At 47.3% G+C, this 19526-nt stretch overlaps 1 protein-coding gene across 2 annotated transcripts in view; it reads left to right on the forward strand.

Annotated features, from left to right (window-relative positions):
• Positions 1–19526, forward strand: part of LOC135111565 (homeobox protein Meis1-like) — a 618646-nt gene that overhangs the window by 596019 nt on the left and 3101 nt on the right. The window contains exons 20-21 of one of the 2 annotated variants that reach the window (XM_064024994.1): positions 10616–10851; positions 19256–19362. The gene's annotated coding sequence lies outside the window, so the exon portion shown is untranslated. Of the gene's footprint in view, positions 1–10610; positions 10852–19255; positions 19363–19526 lie in introns of both variants that reach the window. The other variant, XM_064024995.1, reaches the window with a different exon arrangement.

A 19526-nucleotide genomic window follows, 5' to 3' on the forward strand; every position in this document is an offset into this window, starting at 1 on the left:
GCGGTCAGGTGTGCTTGGGGCGACGAACTTGATGTTTTTATCGTGTGTGTGTGTGTGTGTGTGTGTGTGTGTGTGTGTGTGTGTGTGTGTGTGTTAGCTTTAAATTGCCTCAGCACGTGTATAAGTACAGCTCCTTTCTTTTCTTTGCCTTAACGGCACAGCGCCGCCAGTTAAGCGGGTACCTGCTGAGCTAAATTGACTTCACCTGCGCGTTTCAGAAGCGAGTGTCACAGTTCTCTTTCTTTCTCCCCTTCTTTCTTTCCCCGGGTTTGTTGCGAATATCCCTCGCCTGTCGGCAACACAAAACAGATCATTGCAAATGAACACAAACTCAAAATGCAGCCGCATAATCCGCACACACGCACACACGAGCCGGGCAGTAAAAGTCGCCACAAACAAAACAAGACACGAAGAAGAGATACAAAAGAGCGGCCGTCAGACAGACACACACTGACAGCGGGAATGGTATAGTTCCGGAGACGCGGGAAAAAATGTATTTATAACAGTGCAATGAATTTGTTGGCGAAAAGACATTTGGCCTCCCACACCTGCCAGGTAAGACAGCCAAATTACCTGCTGACGGGGCCGCACTGCATTACGGCGGGGGGCGTGCGCGCCTAACGTGTTTTGGACCGACGCGCCAACTTCCAGCAGTGTCAGGACGTGTTCACTTAGTGCTGGAGGCGGGACATGCTAAGCTAATATGCTGAGTAGGTTATTTTCCACTCCTCACTCAGCCCTCTTCCTCCCTCCCTCCACCCACTCCCTCCTCCTCCTCCTCCTCCTCCTCCTCCTCCTCCTCTTCCCTTCTTCCTAATGGCTGCGGCACCGTCATCATGCTTTTGTCTCTTTTTCTTGTTTTGTAGTTTTGTGTTTCATTCGTGGCCGAAGTGACACGCGGTTAGGCGGAAATTTGAGGCTTAACTTAAAACTCTTCTGCCCCCCTCCAGTGTGTGTGTGTGTGTGTGTGTGTGTGTGTGTAAATCCTACCGGTATAATCAGTCATTGCCATAACTACACATCTCCCCTTCTCTTCTCTTCCCCCTCCCTGCCTTTCCTCCCTCTCGCCTTCCCTTCCCTTACCTGTCCTCCCCTCCCTCCCAGCACTTTTACCTGCCTGATTAGAGGAAACCGCGTACCTAGGGACAATTAAAACCGGGTTAAAACTCAAAATAGTGGTGTTTTTCTTTCTATATATATTTTTTAAGATTGTATAGTTGTTGATGATAGGAGGCACGCAAGCAAACGCAAGGGAAGAAGGGAGAGGGACGAAAGAGGGGAATAAGACGTGCAGTAAAGGGGAGAAAGAGGGAACAAGAAAAAGGAGAGGATTAAATAATGGTCAGAGAAGGGTCGCTGGAGAAGCCAAAAGGAAAGTTTGTGGCTGTGATCAGAATGGCCAATTTTTTCCCTCTCTCTCTCTCTCTCTCTCTCTCTCTCTCTCTCTCTCTCTCTCTCTCTCTCTCTCTCTCTCTCTCTCCTTTTCTTTTCTCGCTTTTTCTACTTTTTTCTTTATGAAGGACTGTTATCACGAGTCTTTTTTCCTGTCTTTTTTTATTTGTTTGTTTGCTAGTTGTGTGTGTGTGTGTGTGTGTGTGTGTGTGTGTGTGTGTGTGTGTGTGCGCTCTCTCTCTCTCTCTCTCTCTCTCTCTCTCTCTCTCTCTCTCTCTCTCTCTCTCTCTCTCTCTCTCTCTCTCTCTCTCTCTCTCTCTCTCTCTCTCTCTCTCTCTCTCTCTCTCTCTCTCTCACACACACACACACACACACACACACACACACACACACACACACATATATACCTACACACTAAGCCTGTGACAAAGCTTTTATTTTTGTTCTGTGACAGAGACGAGCGACCGATTATTCATCAACTCTCGCAAACACTGCAGAACACCACCACCACCACCACCACCACCACCGCACATGTACGCACCACCACCACCACTACCGCCACCACCACCACCACTATCATCACCATCATCACACCATTACTACTAACACTACTACTACAAATACTATCATTACTACTTCACTACCGCTGCCATAATCGAGTGCACCACCATCACCACTACTAGTCTTACCAATATCACCACTATCATAACAATCAGAACCCCACCACCATGATCACCATTCATAGCACCAACCACAATTACCAGTACTGCTGCCACCACCACCGTTTCCTAGCACCATCTCCACCACCATTGATATCCCATAAAATTGCAGCAGCTGGCAATCCCTTAGCCACTACCACCACCACCACCACCACCACCACCGTCAGATACTGTCATGGCAATAACAAAAATTCTGGTTTTCGTTTCATCCACATGACTGTTTCAGAGCGTCCCTGCGCCACCACCACCGCCACCACCACCACCAACAACAACAACAACAACAACAACAACAACAACAATAACAGCAACAACAAGCATCACACCGTTATCCACCACCATCACACACACACACACACACACACACACGCACACACACCATGCACACGCACTTTCGAATAAAAAGCACCACCACCACCACCATCACCACGACCGACCATCACACACACACACACACACACACACACCCTAACCGCCCCTCAGAGCGTTCACAATCCCACCCCATCATCGTCCCTTCCCTCCCATTCCCTGCGTACCCTTCCCTCGCCCTCCCGCGCCCCGCACCATCACTTTAGCGCCTGACATCCACGCATGACACAAGTTGACCAAAATGCACGACCTGGAACGCGGCGCCACACGCGACTACGACTCATATCGCTGACGTTACGAGCTACACCTGCAATTAAACACGGCGCGGACCACCTGCACACAAACAGAAATAAAATATCAATCCGAGCAGTGGTTTCATCAATTTTCTGCGTGGATGATAGCAGCTCGCGGCCCCGGGGAGTAGGAGGAGGAGTAGGAGGAGGAGGAGGAGATGGGGGAGGTAGGGGTGAGGAAAGGGAGTGTGTGTGTCTGTCGGGTAGGTGTCTGTGTGTGTGTAGAGGATAGGAAATGGGTGGGAAAGGAGTGAGTAAGGGGTAAATAAGGGGTAATGGAGGTGTGGGTGAAGTGTGAGGTTGTCAGAACGAGGAAGGGAGAGAGAGAGAGAGAGAGAGAGAATATCCAGACTTGCTATACGTCTTCATTATCCAGTCGCCTTATCCACTTACGTTATCCACTTTTATCATCCACCTTTCGTTACCGTTATCCAGTTTCTTTATCCACCTTCGCAATCCACCTCTTATCAACCCCCTCTTACAATCCACCTTCTCTACCCACGATTCCTATCCACTTTCACTACTCATCCTCCTTACCCAGCCTTGTTAACCATCCCTTCTCATCCACCCTCGTCATCCACCCTCACTCTCACTCTCTCTCACTCTCAAACGCACGTGGCAAGAGCATCGTCCTGAACAAGGCAATTACCCTATACAGACAGGTGTGGCCACGGGGTGAATGAACGGCTCACTGGCTACGTGTGCTTAATCCTCGCCCAGTAAGGATTTGAACCAGGCTGAGATTATTAGTATCGCAGAAAGCCAGTGTCGCTGTCCACTTAATTACTTAACTTCTGCGTCACGTAAGAAAGTGGGAAGATTTTACTTATGGTAGGGAAAAAAATAGCGTATTAAAGTGGGAAAGTAATGTTTGGATGTGTTTATATGTATGTAAGTGGGAAAATATGTACTATCTTATGGGAAAAAATAAGTTTAGAGAAGTGCGATGTATATTTGAAGTAAAATGGAGATAAAAAGCGAGTGGATGTGAGTGATACGCAGGTTCTAGTGGAAAAAGAAGTGCATGATAATGGAAAAATGTAGGCTCGATTGAGATAAGTGGAAGAATACATACAAGTTGGAGCGAAAAAAAAAAGTTGTAGAAAAGTTGAAAATGGAAGACAGTGAAAAAAAAAACTTATAATATTGAAAAATACAAATAAGCGTAATAAAATTTAAAAAGCGAGTCTGAAAAATATAAAAATACAAAAAGATTGCTAAAAGACACATGCAACATACGAATAACAAGTTTAGAAATGAGAAAAATACAAGTCATCGTTAAAAAAAAACAAGTGAGGAGAGTGCGAAGGTTAGTGAATGTTGTGCCAAGATGCCAATCATGAATCAAGCGTGACCGTGACGTGCGTGCCCCGTGTCGCCTCCTGGACAGACCAGCAGCTGCCGCGCCGTCAATAAATGTAGGTGTGTCTGTCTGTCCGTCTGGCGGGGCGAGGCTAGACGCGACAGATGGACAGAGGCGAGTCAGATGGTCAGGGAGGGAGGTCGTCAGCCTGTCAGGAGCTGAAGTTATGTTCTTAGAATGGAATTAATCTTGTGATAGTGGCACGGGGGGTGAGAGCAGTGTGGGTGTGTGGGTTCCATGCCGGCTGCCCTGGAATAGACGGACAGTTGGCAGAGATGAGCGGAAGCGTTGAGACGATGAGAGTTGAGGCGCTTGTGAGGAGTGAGGGAATGAAAAAGGGGAGAGGGTGTGAGTGGGTTAGCGGGTATCGGTGTGAGAGGAAGTGAGAGGGGCTAAGTGATGAGAGGGATGAGGCGACTTTGGGTCAGGGGGTCATAGAGAGAGAGAGAGAGAGAGAGAGAGAGAGAGAGAGAGTGGGGGGGGGTTAACAAAAAGCTGCGGGTTGGTAACTATCACACTGCACTGCTCGCCCTGAATCCTGAATACCCGATTATCCAATAAAAACGAAATAACATAAATTTTGCATCCACCTAAAAACGAGTAACTGGCGTTTCCATTATGTCGGTGCTGGGAGAGGAAAAATAACATAGCCAGCTGTTTTATGTTTAGAAACTAATCGAATTTTACCGTCGTTTGGAAAAAAAAAATCTCAACAGGTGTCATTCCCTCCAAAGCTGCCCACGACCACCTGGCCACACCTGCCTCTATTCACCTGCACAAGCGGCGTCATTTAGGGCAGTAAACACTTGTAATGGACCGACGCTTCAGAACTATTACGCATCGTTCCTCCTCGTAGAGATTAGTAGAGAGAGAGAGAGAGAGAGAGAGAGAGAGAGAGTGTTTGCTTGGTTGGTTTGCGAGTATTTGGACTTTATTTCTGTGTGTGTGTGTGTGTGTGTGTGTGTGTGTGTAGGTAGGTGTGTGCGATTTATCAAAACGCGCGCACATTCACACACACACACACACACACACACACACACACACACACACACACACACACACGTCCATATAACAATAAGTGTTACAAGAAGCACCAGCATCACATAAAATAAATATCGCATAACACATTAAATACCCTTCACGCGGGGCGGGCGGCTGTTTAGTTTAAGCTAACACATAACACGGCGCTGCAAAACTCCCATAAAGAACATATACGCATAATTAATCTGATGTCACTTTGCTCAGCTCAAAAAGACCCGTCAGCGAGAGGAAATGAGGTTAACATTTAATACTTCTCACTCACAGCTGCGCCTCGATGAGAGAGAGAGAGAGAGAGAGAGAGAGAGAGAGAGAGAGAGAGAGAGAGAGAGAGAGAAGCACCACGTCTCTGCAATGAGGGAAAAAGCAACGCCTGTGTGACCATGATAGCGTGAGTGTGTTCTTTCTCTCACCACTCCACTACCTGCCAGTCTCACCTTCGTTAATATGTCCCTGCATTGCCCAGGTGAGGCGGGGACGAGGGGACGGGAGGCAGCTGAGTCTGAGGTGGACGGGGGATGGACAGGTAAAGGATGGGAAGCGCGCAGGGGAAGCTAGGTAGGTGCATGTGTTGGTTGAGAGCACCAGGTGATATTAATTCAATCTTCCCGTCATTCACAGCTCAAGGTAAGAAAAAGTCAGTGTAATTTGAAGTGTGACGAGGGAAAGAATTGAAAAGGGAGAAGTATTTTCTGTCCCCCACTCTCTCTCTCTCTCTCTCTCTCTCTCTCTCTCTCTCTCTCTCTCTCTCTCTCTCTCTCTCTCTCTCTCTCTCTCTGTTTTTTTATTTTCTTTTTATTTTTGCGTGAGGATTTTTATTGGAGATGTGAAGGGCAATTTATATCAAGGTGAAATAGATATTGATGCGTCTGTTGCGTGTGTGTGTGTGTGTGTGTGTGTGTGTGTGTGTGTGTGTGTGTGTGTGTGTGTGTGTGTGTGTGTGTGTGTGTGTGTGTGTGTGTGTGTGTGTGTGTGTGTGTGTGTGTGCATTCATTATATTTCATTGGGAGGGGAGAGGCGTGTTTCGTGTGTTATTTTCGATGTGTAAAATCACGTTATTGTTTCAGTTTTACTCCTTCCCGTGCTTTATTTGCTCATTTTCTTTCTTTGCTTTCGCTTGTCTCCCTTTGTTTATTTTCTTCTTTCCTCTCGTTGTATTTGTTTTGTCTCTTTCTTTTCCTTTATTCGTTCATTATTTTTTTTTTCATTTTTCTATTTTTTTCGTCCTTTCATTTATTTATTAACTATTTTTCATTTCTCTCTCTCTCTCTCTCTCTCTCTCTCTCTCTCTCTCTCTCTCTCTCTCTCTCTCTCTCTCTCTCTCTCTCTCTCTCTCTCTCTCTCTCTCTCTCTCTCACACACACACACACACACACACACACACACACACACACACACACACACACACACACACACAGAAACCCAAATACACACATATCGAGCACACAATCACTACACTATTCTCTCTCTCTCTCTCTCTCTCTCTCTCTCTCTCTCTCTCTCTCTCTCTCTCTCTCTCTCTCTCTCTCTCTCTCTCTCTCTTCTTTTTTTTGTAGGATCATTGGTTTTGGATGCACACGCGCGCCCACACACGCGCACGGCTGAAGGGAACAGAGGAATGTAAATTGAAAATATGAAAAGGAGTGAGCGGGGGTGTTCATCTGCGAGCATAATTGGATTCTGGCGCATCATTGTCAAATTTTTTCGTGATTGACAGCGAATTTAAATCTGATGGTAAATATGTTACTCTGTGTAATGGGTGTGATAAATGTCATGCATGCGTGTGTGTGTGTGTGTGTGTGTGTGTGTGTGTGTGTGTGTGTGTGTGTGTGTGTGTGTGTGTGTGTGTGTAATCTGCATATTTTCTTTTTTTTCCTCTCTTTGTTGTTATTTTCATGGGAATTTTCTACACGTAAATCTCTCTCTCTCTCTCTCTCTCTCTCTCTCTCTCTCTCTCTCTCTCTCTCTCTCTCTCTTCTCTCTCTCTCTCTCTCTCTCTCTCTCTCTCTCTCTCTCTCTTCGCATATATATATATTCAGTTATTTACATTCGTAGCGTCATTTCGGAATACTCACCAGTGCTTCCTGAACTCCTCAAGTGTGTTATGACACCTTGCTCTATCCCCCATGTCACACACCACTCCCTCTCACACACCACACCCTCTCACATATCACTCCCTCTCACACATCACTCCCTCACACACACCACTCCCTCTCACACACCACTCCCTCTCACACACCACTCCCTCTCATACACCACTCCCTCTCACACACCACTCCCTCTCACACCACTCCCTCACACACCACTCCCTCTCACACCACTCCCTCACACACCACTCCCTCTCACACAACACTCCCTATCACACACCACTCTCACACACCACTCTCTTTAACATAGCTACTTCCCCTTACCTCTCTTCCCCAGCATTGCCTCTCTTTCTCTCTCTCTCTCCTCCACACACACACACACACACACACACACACACACACACACACATACACACACTACTGTCCTCGTCATTCTCACACACTATAATTTCTATATCACATAGTTGTACTTCATTCCTTAAGATATACATTTCTTCATAAACCTACACCCAATTTCCAGCACCTTGCACCGCCCTAACTTGAAGCTGTAGCGATTCCTTACCCCCATCAACATATATACCCGATTTCCAGCACCTTTCACCGACTTCCCACCCCCATCAACATATATACACGATTCCCCAGCACCTTAGACCCATCTTTCCCTGAATCTGCAGTGCGTTCCCACCCTCGATACGTAGACCCTCTCTCGTGCACATCCCTCGACTCCCATCACGTTCCCCGAGGCTGCCGCGGCCCAGACAGCAGGTGCATCATCGGCGAGAGGCTGAGGCTGACACTGCCCGCCACCTTGCTTGTTGGCATCAATCAGGCGGGACAGCCTCGCGCCATAAAGATGCCACCGCCCCTTAAGGCCACGGGACTCGCCGCTAGGAATGCATGCGGGTCCTTTGGGTCGCACCACCTCCTCCCCCTTGCTGCCTCTACGTCTGCCTCCCCGGCGTGTTAACTCCCATCATGGTGGTATTGTGCTGCCCGTCAGGTCGCTCTACACACACACACACACACACACACACACACATCGTGACGCATCATATCCGTTATTAAGTTGAAATGGTGTTGGGTGGCGGGTATGCATCTCAGCCGTCGTCGTCGCCGTCATCGCCGCTGCCTCTGGGTTATAGAAAGATGGATTATGGAAAGCAAATGTGGGTTTTCGTTTTTGCTTGGCGTTAGTTGTATCATATCTCGCTGCTGTAGCTTTGTGTGTGTGTGTGTGTGTGTGTGTGTGTGTGTGTGTGTAATAGACGAGAGAGAGAGAGAGAGAGAGAGAGAGAGAGAGAGAGAGAGAGAGAGAGGAGAGAGAGAGAGAGAGAGAGAGAGAGAGACGTTTAATTTTAGCACAGGAAATGGAGGGATTGTATTTAATTACTTGTATTACTGATTTATAATGTAGTATTCTGTTATTTATGCATTTATTTATTCATTCATTTATTTAACTTTTATTTATTCACTCGTGTCTATGGCGTCTATGTATTTCCGGTTCCCGATGCGTGTGGCCAATAAAGCGCGCGTGTGTGTGTGTGTGTGTGTGTGTGTGTGTGTGTGTGTGCACGCGAGTGAGACCCCTACTCCCCACCCGCGCCACCCACTTCAACCACTTTAAACAAGGTAACATATATGTGTGTGTGTGTGTGTGTGGTGTGTGTGTGTGTGTGTGTGTGCAGCCATCCTCCCCTACCCCCTTTAAACTCCTCTGCCTCCCCTACCACCTCTTACCTCCTCCCCAACACCTCCCTTACCCTCTTCACACTCACCCCTCCTTCCCTTACCTCTTCCCTGGCGTTCACACTCCCCTCCCTCTCCCTTCCCTCCTCCCCACCGTCACCCAACCCACCGGCAGATTAAAACAAATGGAAGGTCGGATAATGCAAGCTGTAATTTTCTTTATCATGATCCGAGGATTCCAAAAGTGTTCCCTCTTGCAGTCAGTGGCGAATGAAAGGATAGATTCTCCTCCACTCATATCTTTTTTACCATTAGAACACAACCCCACCCTGATTCTTACGCACGCCTGCACGCCTTCTCATGCACGCCAACGCACACACGCACGCCTGCACTTGATTAATGGCATAAGCAATCATTCTTTGACCGGGACTATTACGCGAGGCTTCCAACTGTCTTGCTGATTCCTTCCTTCGCTCCGCTAGGAAGTGTAGTTGTTGCCTGAGTCTCGCTGTTTGGATTCTTGGCTCCGATGCAGTTTCGTTGAGTTTGCCTTTCAGATTCAGGAAGCTCAGCGTGTGGGATTGGTAGCGTGAAAGTGCGTAGACAGATAGATAGATAGATAGTTAGATAGATAGGCAGAGAGAGCGGTTGGAAACACCTACTAGACACATGTAACGAAGCTACGCAAGGATGCTGACGTGACAAACGGAGTAGTAAGTTGGCAAACCATCTTAACTAGCCATAAGAACGGAAAAAATGAGTAAATAAATAAATAATATAAAATTGATAATGATAACTATTACTAACTACCGTAGGCCCTTTATCTGTGTGTGTGTGTGTGTGTGTGTGTGTGTGTGTGTGTGTGTGTATGTGTGTGTGTGTGCCGTCGTTCATCCTCCCTGTGAGCTTCCTGCTTGAGGGAAAAAATTATGGAGATTGGTGAGGTGAGTGCAGGAAGGCTCTCATCAGCATGTTCCTGTGGCGGCGGGACAGCGGTGCCTCCTCCTCCTCCTCCTCCTCCTCCTCCTTCTCCAGCGACAGCCTCCTTTCCGCACCTCCTCTGCAGTAGATTAATTTCATCCCCAGTGGTGTTTTGTGTCATACGATTCTGTGTCATGACGTGGTTTATCTCTGGTTTTGTTTATGCTCTCTCTCTCTCTCTCTCTCTCTCTCTCTCTCTCTCTCTCTCTCTCTCTCTCTCTCTCTCTCTCTCTCTCTCTCTCTCTCTCTCTCTCTCTCTCTCTCACACACACACACACACACACACACACACACACACACACACACAAGCCGCTATACTATAAAACACCTCAACCATCAAAATTGGTCGCATGCAAATTGCCAGCGGTCATGCAAGGCTAGACTACAACAACTCCACCCCCTCCACCGCCTCCACCACCACTCCAATACTGCTGGTAGATGGGGCACGGGAAGAGGACGGGAGGGAGGGAGGGAAGGACAAGAGGAGGAGGAGGGAATTACAGAGAGAGGGAGGGACAGGTGGAGGTTTCAAATCCCAAACAACTATAACAACAAATAAAAATGTTTGCTCATCGTGTATCGTTTCATTTGATTGAAATACGTGATCGGTAGTGTTTTGTTTTTTTTTCCCCTTTTTTTATCATAGTTTTTTTTTCTTCTTCTTTTTTTTTTTTTTTTTTTTAAGTTTAGCGTCGTCTGGGTTGTGTGTTGGAAGCGGCTACTAGCAAGTGGTGGTCTCGACTCGCTGACCCGGAACATGCTTCGAACTGAACTGAAATCCTCGATCAGGGAGATGTACTCGCCACTTCGTTGACAGCTTCCGTGTGGGTGTGTTGTGGGTGACGCAGCCCCGCCTTCCGCTGCCTGGCCTGCAAGTGTGCGTGTCTCATGTGTCCCCAGTGTGTGTTACGAGGAGTCTTCTGAAGGTAAATGTGTATCCTGCTTTTCAGTATCCTCTTGTTACCTTGTTTTTGTCATATTTTTGTCATTCTTGTCCCCCTGCCGGCTTCTCCAACCGCCGCTTTCCCTCCACCTCCGCCGTTAATGCTACCGCTCAAATGGCCAACATCAACGTAGAGCACTGTAATTGTGTGCGTGTGTGTGTGTGTGTGTGTGTGTGTGTGTGTGTGTGTGTGTGCTTGCTTGCTGCGCCCATGTGTACGTGAAAAATGTACACACACACACACACACACACACACACACACACACACTCAACCTGACAAGCAGTACACATCTATGAGAGCGAGGCGTCACGAAGGAGGAGGAGAGAAATGATCGAGCGAAAACTCATGATGAAGTGTTTAAATATAACGAGCATTTTACCTTAGACTTGTGAAATCCCCGGTCAAAAGAAGGCCAGGAGAAGGAGAGGGAGAGGGAGGAGGGAAGTTCATAATATCTTGTTGCCACCGTTGTTTTGTTATCAACATTCATCTCTGAAGAAAAGTGCTCGTGTGGGACCATCTGTTCTCACTACTGTTGTTTGTTACCGTGTGTGTGTGTGTGTGTACGCGTGTGTGTGTGTGTATGTGCGAGTGCGTGCAAGTGTGTATAAATTTGACCTTATAGTTGTGTATTCCAGTAAAAAAACAAAAAAAAGCAGGATAATCACGGCTGATAGAATTTCTTTACCATTGATTAAGCTATTGCAATTTTATCCAGCGAGTTTACATTGTAGTTCTCCCTGTTTTTCTGTTCCTCTCTCTTTTTAGTGGCGTATAATAACAATAGAATAAAGAGTTTTAGAGAACGCCACACCCGCCCTTACCTGCCTCAAATATATGCTAACCGGGAGAGTAACGTAATTTTATCGATATAATGAAAGTCGTTTATTTCGTATGGATGAGGGAGGGGACAGGGAGGGAGGGAGGGAGAGCGGAAGTGAGTGAGGGAGGAAAGAAAAAAGGGACGGAGGTAGGGAAATGGGGAGGAAAAGAGGAAAGGATAGAGAAAGAGTAAGGGGAAGAGGGGAAAAGATGGAAGGGAGAGGAAAGCGAAGGTGATGAAAGAAAAGGAGGGAGGGAGGGGAAGAGGGAGAGAGGGAAGGAAGGTGAAAAGAGGAGAGAGGAGAAATGGGTTGTTGAACGAGGATAACGGGGACAGTCTAACGATACTAGTACTACCACCATCACCACCACAGCCACTACTCTACTGATATTGAACCACCACCACCATCACCACACACTTCCACACAACTCACAACCTCCCCATCACCATTGCTACTCATCACCACCACCACAACTCTTAAGCCCATGTTCAGAAATCCTTTGCTCTCTCACCACGACTGTTTTCCAAGGCCGCAGAGATGATTAGCCTGGTTCCCAAGGGTGTTCCTCCTGTTAATAATGTAAAAATGTTATCACTGTCACTACGACAGTAAAAACGCCCTAAAAATGCGTTATTTCAACTATTGTATCTTTTGAATGCAGAGGAGGTGCGGCACTGAAGAGTTTGAATGTTGGCCTCACCATCACCGCCTCTCGAAGTAACTGTTGACTACTACAGGTTACATCACCACCGTGTTCAATTGATCGATAGGTCATTATCTTCCCCTCACCACCATCAGATCACTATCCCCCATTCATTTGCTTTACATCACATCACAAGTTTTTTAACACTGTACACCACCACTATTGCCACCACCTCGGTGTTCCATCATTATCATGACTATTTTTAACTCTAACAACCACCTTCGCCAGCATCACCTGACCGTCAACACCACAAACCACGGTGATAACAACTATGCTAACAACTGGTGATAACTATGCTAATAACTAGTCACCACCGCCACTACTTAACCTTCACCACTACCAACCACCACCATCACCACCACTACGACATTTTTCGGTACATCCTCACACGCCATACTCTTTTTATTATGCACTTTCTTAGTAACGCCTGAAGAGTCCTGATAATTCACTTGTTTTTTTTTACTTTTTTAGCTACATTCCACTCAGTAAAGGAGAAGAAAAACATGAAATCTGCAGATACTAATGAATCCTGGCGGTAGTAGTAATAGTGGTGGTGGTGTCAGTACTACTACTATATAAATAATAATAATTAATAATAATAATTAAATTCGTGTTAGGTGAAAGCATCACGAGCCACAGGTGAGGCAAAGAGAGAGGGAGGAGGGCGAAGGGAGGAGGGTGAGTGTCAAGCCGTCACAGTCATGGCGGCGGCTTCATCTCTCGAACCAACACGTGGAGATAATTTCACGAAACTATTCCCCCACTCGCGGCTCGTTAATTGTACAGACATCCACCGTTTCCCCTCGTCAGCTGAACCGCATTGTATTTCCTCTCTAGATGTTATTATGATAAGGAACAGTGGGAGGTGTGCGGTGCGGAGTGAAGCAGCAGCAGCAGCAGCAGCAGCAGCGGCGGCGGAGAGGTGAGCGGGGAGCGAGCGGTAGGCGGGCTGGGAGGTGGGCGGGCGGGCGGGCGGGCGGGCGGGCGGGCGGGCGGGCGGGCGGAAGAGGCAAGGATGACCCGCGACGGAATGTAAACAGTGATTTGAGAGAGATTAAAGAAATCGTCGCACAAACAAACGCCCGAGACACAAAAGCTTGCGGTCGTGTCCCTGAGGAGTGTGTCGTTACGCAATTGGCTGAGGCCTAGCCGCGGTAATGGCCGGGAAATTATGGAGTGCGTGAAGCTGGAAGTGGATGATGATGGGGTGTCGCTGGCTGTGGGCAGACGTTGACGCGGCGTGATTGACAGTTCCCGCCCATCCCTCTCTCTCCTGCCTCGGTCACTCCCTCCTTCCCTGCTCTCCTTCTCCCTCCTTCGCCCACGCCTCAGATGTCTCCTCTTCCTCATCGCTTATGTCACTATCTTCGTTCTAAACGTCATTTTTTTTTCTTTCTCTGCCTCTTATTATCTCATGAAAGTTAGTCTTCCTTATCCAGCATCACTAAGCCTCCTCTTCAACTTTCCATCACCTCCTTCCCTTCCTCAATACTTGTGCCTCCTCCCGCCCATCACTCCCTCCCTAATCCCACCAGACCCGCCCTAATCAGCCTTTGTTTGTGTACACCCACCGACCTTTGGCGTCTAATTGAGCAGTCTGTGAAGGGTAATTTCCTGCGACCCACGGATAGGTGTGTGTTTGTGTGTGTGTGTGTGTGTGTGTGTGTTTGTGTGTATTTTTGTAGGTCGGGATTTTTTCGGAACATGGCGCCTACGGTGTTTTTACAATATTCAGTCTCTCTCTCTCTCTCTCTCTCTCTCTCTCTCTCTCTCTCTCGTGCGTATCTATATGTATATTCATTTTTATGTTGGTAAGAGTTGGTCCACCTCCATCCCATTCCCTTCCGCCACGCCTCCATTTCTTTTCCACGCGTCATCCATCACATTTCCTCGCCGCCAATTGCTCTTTGCTGCCTCGCTAATGCCAAAGATTTACGGCAAGGCTCGTGGCGGGGTGTGGACAAATTGGTGGAGGCCGTGGGTGTCTCGTGTTGGAGCGTGAACAGAACACATGGACATATTTTCAACAAATGATGGCACCCACTTCAAAAGCTTAATAAAGTGGTCGTTTTTCTTCAGTACAATTTTTAGTATAGGTGGCAAAAAAGAGTGGATTAATTCAAACCTTTAAACGCCGGTAGTTTTGATGTTGGCTGTAAAAATACCAAGGCTACTCATTGAAACAAGTGCCGTATTGTCACGAGCAGAACGTCAACAACTCTGAGCAAACCCCCTCTTACCCTTCCTTCCCTAAACACAAACACACACACACACACACACACACACACACACACACACACAGCGTTCATTATGTATATGCTATTCTTCAAGTGACACTGAGGTGAGATATACACCACAACACCTTCCCCATTACGTGCTATGACTTCCCGTGACTTTCGTGTTTCCCTTGACCGCCACCAAGGATTGCCACAGGCGACGAGAAGCGGCTGCGTGCGTGTGGCGGCCTTTAAGACTACCACAGGAAGAGGTAACACTGAGGCTTGTGCTTGTGGGATTAGCGGTGACTAGGAGTTGTGTGTGTGTGTGTGTGTGTGTGTGTGTGTGTGTGTGTTCAAGGGGACGTGGGTGGGCGGGTGGTTTGTGCGCTGCAGGTGTTTGTGGTTAAGGTTTCGTGTTATCTGGGATTTTTTTTCCTTTATCTATTGTGTGAAATAGTCAGTCTCTTTCTCTCTCTCTCTCTCTCTCTCTCTCTCTCTCTCTCTCTGACACACCGTAAACATTCCCTTCAGGTATCACCATCAGTATACATTTGCCAGGTATTTACTTGCCATTTATTGGACCTCTCTTTATTTGCCTTTGTTCAGCATTTCCATTGTCCGTTCGCTCTCCAGTGTCACGATATTTTTCGCATTCGTTAAGCCCCGCCACGCACGTCACACCCTTCCGTCACATGTCACACCTCGTCACTTTCTACACACCACCAGCCTTTTTTCTCTCCCTGTAGAACCCTTCCTCTCATGTCACACCTTGCCGTACCTGCCACACTCACGGCCCCTGTCACACCCTACGAGACAGTCACACCTTGTTCCCCCTACTCTGCCTTCCCTGTCACCCCGCACCCCATGCCTCCTATATTACCATTCCTTGTCACACTCTTGACTCGCCTGTCACATCTTATCTTCCCTGTCACACCTTTCTTCCAGCGCCGAGCTCCCGGGCTGCCTGGCGAGGCTCTGCAATAAACTACAATTTACCGACGAGAAAGAAAGAGAGAGGTAGAAAGAGAAAAGAAGAGAGAGAGAGAACGAGAAGGAAGGAGGTGAGGCAAGAGAGTTATATTTTCTCCCAAATTGGTTTTATGACAGACAAATGACTAATTTTGTCTTGATTACCCGGTTATTAGGTCGCCGGTGCTGCCTAATCTTTATATACTATGACGGAGGAGATGGTGAAGCCCCGCGCCGGCATTCACTGATTTACGGCCCCGTGCAAGACGATGTTTTCTCCGACTTTCGTTTCCTGAAGTATATATTTACGTTATTACTTTTTTGTTCCTCTCCTCCTCGACGTGTGGAGTTATTCATTAGTCTTTGTTCTCGTTGGAATCGTCCTCTCTTTCTCCCGCAGTGTTGTGTGTGTGTGGTCGTGTGTACGTTTGTGAGTCTGTTACGAAAGTTCCTGCTTGTCTTGTAGTTCTTCTTGCTTGGAATTCCTGTCACTATATAAGATTCCGTATTTTCTCATTGGTCTGCATCGTGCGTTCGTTTGTATTCACGCAAGAAATCTCTGATCTATATTGTGTTTCTGGTAGATCATTTAAGTTCATTCAAGTTGAGATTTCGTGTTATCAGAAGATTATATATTGTCTCGGTAATCTGCATCCATCCAGTATGTTTTTGATAGAATACTTCATTTTATTCAGTAGCTTCAACTTTTCCATGCTGTTTTCCCGCTTGTCAAGTTGAAAGTTACCGATCTCACAGAATTCGTATGTTTACCGTTAACTTTAATTACTCCGTTCTCCTGCTCTTCATTCACTTCCGTCGGCAGCAAATTAGGGAAGAGAGTCGTCAGTAAGAGATCAACCGTGACCGATCTTTCTCGAGTGAATGGATGACAAGATGGCGGCGAGAAAAACAAAGTAGGTCGGGAGTGAGGCAGGGCGCGACATCCGTCTCTATGCACCAGCCACTCCACCCTCGGGCCCCTTCCATTTTTCACGAGGCTGCCTGATTCTGATCTTCTTGTTATCTGCCGTTCTTTCCCATTTTTCTCGTTCAGGGAGACGTGGACGGATGAATGGAAGGAGTCGATCAAAGTCAAGCGGGACAGTGGCGGGGGGCCGAGGCGGGGTCGTCCGCGTCATCTCCCTGTCATTTGGCGGGAAAAGACAAATGGCGGGTGTCCCTTCGCTCGCTGCCGGATTTATCTTGGTGTTTTTTATGGTGAGAGCCAAGGACCTGTTCCTGATGAGACCGTGACGCCCCAGCAACGCCGAGGGGGGCCGAGGGAGCGTGGCAGGGAGTCCCGGAACAGACACCTCCGTCAGGCCGACTTAACATACCGCACTGATTCTCTCACGTCCCGTCCCTTTCCGTCCCGTCCCTTCCTTTTTCTGTCCAACACACCAAACTTTTTCTTACATTTTAATTTTCTCTTACTGTTTGTTTTATTTCATTTTTCCTCTCAGATGAGTAAGGCTCGTTTATGCCCTGGTTCAGATCGTTTAGGTGAACTAAGAACTAAATTACCGACTAAAAATTCGCTTGAGCTAAGTACGAGTGTGTTACGGGAAGAATCTCTCTCTCTCTCTCTCTCTCTCTCTCTCTCTCTCTCTCTCTCTCTCATAATTTACTTCTTACGTTGGCTCCCGAGCAGCAGGACCCGGGAGAAATAGTTGGCTGCGGTGTGTTGCCTTAGCATTGCATCTCGGTGTCGAGGCGCTCACCTGATTGTAAGGGCAGTCAGCACTTGTCTGTCGTGTCACTGCAGATGGACGTGGAAGTGAACAAGACTGATGGTACTACTTTCCCTTCCTTCACTGCTATTGATTCTGCTGATCCTCCTGCCCCCTCTCGCCTCTTGCTGCCGCCGCCACAGCCTCCTCTTTCGGTCTTCATTCATCGCATCTCCTCTCCTTCATTCCTCCTGTTCTTTGTGTTTATTCCTCCACTACCACTTGTCTCCTCTCCTTTCACTTCCCTCCCCCTTCCTCTCTTTTTCTCCTCGATCTGCTTATCGCATCCTTTCCCTCCCCAGCAATACCCCACACTATCACTTCACTATCTCATCTTTATACACACACACACACACACACACACACACACACACACACACACACACACACACACACACACACACACACACTGTTATCCTACCCTCCCACTTCATTTCCCTTGCTTCTCGACACCTCCCACCCTCTCTGTCCTGCCTGAAGATACCGTGGATCCTTTTCACTTTTCAGGTTCTCTTCATCACAAAATGCTGTCAAGAAGCTTTTAGGGAGGCAAAATAATCAAGAGGTGTCAGCGTCCCTGGAAGGCTGACAGGTAATCTCTACTTGCATTGAACCCACTTGCTCCACTCTCTCTCTCTCTCTCTCTCTCTCTCTCTCTCTCTCTCTCTCTCTCTCTCTCTCTCTCTCTCTCTGCTGTTGATGATCCAAAATGTTCCGCCGAAGGGTTCATAAGTGTTCCTCCTCCTCCTTCCCTCATCATCGACACACTTCATCCTTCTCTTACATTCCTTCCTTTTCCTCTTCCTCTATCACCCAACCTCTTCATCTTTCTCTCCTCCTCCCCCTCCTCCTTTCCTTCCCGTAGTTTCATAGTTTCTCTCTCTCTCTCTCTCTCTCTCTCTCTCTCTCTCTCTCTCTCTCTCTCTCTCTCTCTCTCTCTCTCTCTCTCTCTCACGCGTTCGATGAGTGTGAAAAAATCGTGCAGAAGTGGCAGCGCAATATGAAACATCCGATGTAGATGAACGGGCGAGATAAAAGCATAACAGTAATGAGCAGTAAGAAAAACCGAGCGGGAACGTAAAGAAGGGAATTAAATAGTAAGGATTGTCAGTAATAGGGAATCTGATGGATGCAAGGTTGTCTGATATACATAAAAGGAGTGGAATAGAAGAAGTAGCGTTTGCCTGAAATACGATCAGAAAAAAGTCAGAATAGAAGCCTAAGTAATTGAAATGGGGGGGAGGAGGAGGAGGAGGAGGAGGAGGAGGAGGACACGGAGACGACGACGACACGGAGACGACGACGACGACGACACGACGACGAATATCCGTGTCGGTTACATGTTATTTACTTATCTATTCATTTATTTAGTTATCTTTGTTTGTGTGTGTGTGTGTGTGTGTGTGTGAGATGGGAAGATCCTGATGCTGAAAGAGAAAATATATTCGAAGGTCAAACTTTGGAATATTACGAATGACTTGTACCGAGTGAAAATGCTATTATTTTATTTATCTATTTTATTTATTTATTTTTTATTTATTTTATTTTTTATTTCTTTTTTTTTTTTTTGTTTCCTTAATTTTGCAGTGGTGGTAATTTAGCATTTCAATCCAGCCTGTCCTGATCCCCGTGCCTCACTCAGGCTGTTGCTTCTCTTTTGTGCAAGTCTCGCTTCTTTGATACCTAGGCAGGTGATGGCAACATTCTTTATATCATTTACATTAAGCTCTTTTAATATTGCGCATTGCCATTTTGTTGAGAGAGATAGAGATAGAGAGAGAATCTGACTAGCGTGAGTGAAACATTGCACTACAATTTTGAAATCACCACTTCCATTACCAAGATTGATTGACTTCATGTGCCTGCCTATCCATCTACCTGCATTATCTCTTATTTCCACCCGGCTGAGGCTGACTCTAAATTACGCACACCTGCCCACAGAGAGCGGCAGTGTAACCACCTGTTCAGAAACGAGACGGCGGCGGACCATGGCGAGGCTGACGTGACGCCCGATCGCCCGGTGGTCCTCACTTCAGGAGGCGGAGAGGGTAAGTCGCCTGAATACCTAATTAGCCAGCGAATACTCTGAGCTCCTCTTCTACCGCTCTGGTCCGGGAAATCATTTTATCTTAACTCGCAGGGTCCCGAGCTCAGGGAGGCCGCCACGTCACCAGTTATCTAACCCTACCGCCTCCCCTCTGGGAATCCGGGA

The sequence above is a fragment of the Scylla paramamosain genome, chromosome 22 (assembly GCF_035594125.1).
Source record: "Scylla paramamosain isolate STU-SP2022 chromosome 22, ASM3559412v1, whole genome shotgun sequence".
Lineage (NCBI taxonomy): Eukaryota > Metazoa > Arthropoda > Malacostraca > Decapoda > Portunidae > Scylla > Scylla paramamosain.